This window comes from Buceros rhinoceros, unplaced genomic scaffold, assembly GCF_000710305.1.
Source record: "Buceros rhinoceros silvestris isolate BGI_N320 unplaced genomic scaffold, ASM71030v1 scaffold1059, whole genome shotgun sequence".
Classification (NCBI taxonomy): Eukaryota; Metazoa; Chordata; class Aves; order Bucerotiformes; family Bucerotidae; genus Buceros; species Buceros rhinoceros.
In genome coordinates, this window is record NW_010430687.1 from 55,423 (window position 1) to 58,019 (window position 2,597).

Genomic DNA, 2,597 nt, shown 5'->3' on the forward strand with positions numbered 1-2,597 from the left:
GCCACAACAGCGGCAGCTGCAATTAGCCAGGCAGCGTCTGGATGCTAAAAGACTGCTTGACTTAAGTTAAACCCCAGCCCCCCCGATTTGTCTACAGCGCATCCTGTCACTGTGGAGTGCAGCTTGCGCCGGGTGCGACACCTCTACCAGAAGCTATTTTTATGCTGGATTTGCCACAGGAGAATAGAATCTCCTTTCCAAGGCACTGACTGCAGCAGTCACTGCAGCACAGACCGTCGTGTCTGTCCAACAGGTGAACGCCACTCCAGCGCCGTCCTCTTTCCCCTGGAAAATCTCACCTTGATGCCAGCAGCGCAAGGGAAACACTGATGCACCGACTGCAGCGGGCAGAGAAGCAGGTGAGTGACGCACTGTGGTGTCAAGATCCCATCACATACAATGAGATTTTAAAGATTTTTAAAAAGGCAAAGTAGAGGGGGCAGCGAGATGTGGCTGGCTCTTGGAACTACGCCTGCAACTTGGAGCAGTCACAACTCCTACGAGTAACAGCTAAACCCACCCACCCAATAAAGTGTACGAGCTGCCAGGCACCAAGACAAGACTCTGGGTTTAGAGCCTCCTTCTTAACTGTGCCTTAAAGGCTTACACCAATTCCTCTAGCGCTTCTCCTCTGGCAGCGGGGAATAAAGTGGGTCAAAGGCAGCTTTTCAGCAGTAAATTCAATCTAAAATGACAACACTTGGGGAAACCTGGGCAATGGTGAGCGAGAGCAAGGAGCAGCGCTGCGCTGGCCCAGCCCTGCAGTTTCTCCTACATCAGACCCACGGACCACAAAGAATTTATGCACCAGCTTCGTTCACACCTTCAGAGGACCATTACCCTTCATTCCTACACAACTCATGGCCAGGCACTACAAGAAGTAGTAAAATCTCCTCAGCCCCAGGTTTGCTCTTTAGCCTAGTTTAGTCATCATAAGGAAGAGGCACCGCTGTTGAAGTGAGAGGAAAATGTGTTCCGGAAACCGAGTCTCGGTGTCTAAAGAGGTTAGGGAGAGTTTACAGGGCAGTAAGTCCCTTCTCTGCCCAGGATGGGTGCGTTCTGCCGCGCCTCTACTGCTGTGAAAGACTTCACAGCACTAAACGTCCTTAAGCTTTCATTTTTTAATTTCTTTTTTGGTGGAAGTGTGTCCCAGCCCAAACACCATGCCATTTGATTTCCTGTGTTTGGATCTCACCCAGGCTGTTTTGCAGACTTGATGTTGGGCTCTGCACTCAAAACTTTGGTTTGAGGCTTTCTGTATTTTCTAAAGGAGATCTCAATGCACGACAGTTGGTCCATTTGCAGTCCTGGACTGTTACTCTGTGCTGTAAACTCCTCCCTACAAACACGGAGTCTGGTTTTTTGAGTGGATGTGGACACTGGACTGTGCTGCTATGCCGAAACTCAAAATGTACCACATCAGTGAAGCCAGCGCAAGGCTGAGAAGGTGAGAAGAGCAACAAGTAGCATCACCACTACAAGAATAAGATTTAAATGTGTTTAAAATTCCTGTTGCTTTTTTCCAGCTGTTCCTCCCACCCTCTCAGACCCCTAAAAGACACCTGAAGACACTGTGCAGCTCATCGCAAGACTGATGGTTGCAGCCTGTGGTTGTCCAGCGTGCTCACGTGATAACATGCGCTGGTACACAACAGAGACTTTCATCTCTCCTAAACCCTGTTCATTATTCAGCCTTAAATCTAGTTCTGGAGTTCTCACCCACCTCTCTAATGCTTTTGGGGTTTTCAGAACCTCCTCCCGGAGTGCAGCACCTTTCTGCAGGAAGCCACTCACCACTACTTCCCAGCTCCAAATTCTACTTCTCCCACGTTGTGCTGCTGCTCTTGCCCAAAACAGCATCGCTCTATCACCCAGTTTCTCCTTGAAAGTTCCTGTGCTCCCCAAACTCTACAGCTTTCCTCTCTCCCCCTTTCTTCTAGCCAAGTCTCCAGCTACTGAGAGGATGATTGCAGGTGTTAGACACAGAGCAACCATTCCTGTATGTGCAGGCAGTTCAAGTGAGGGTTTTGTTTGCAACCCCACCCCCAACCATGCGTCTAAAAGAGGCCAAGGGAATCAGCAGGTTCCTGTTCTCCTCTGCTCTTGCATGAATTTCTCCTGCTATGAGATTTTGCGAGTGCCAAACGCTTTGCCAAAGATTTTCGTATGATCTGGCTGGAGAGCAAGAAGCGTCAGACGTCTCATTGCAAAGCAGGTTTCCAGCCCAGCTTTGTCCTCAGCAGTGATCCAAATGACTTCTAGAGGAATCTGACTGTGCGGTGATCTGCTGCTGCAGCCCCTGGTAGTACCTACAAGAGTCCTGCAGTCTAAGATACCCTGGACACCAACCCTATTTGGTTTTCTACCTGCCTAGTCTGTCCTGTCACCCCTTACTTGAACAGCTTTTCATCCTCTGCTATGCAACACGTTGTTCCCTTTTCCTCCTGCACTTGCATAAGAGAAATATCAAGGAAAGCAATTATTTTGCAAGTAAAACTAGAACCACCCAGGCTAAATCAGGCAGTTTTCTGGCATCTTCTTAAAAAAGCAGGGCTCAAAGTACAACCGAGAACAAACACAGCCTCCTCATTACGGAA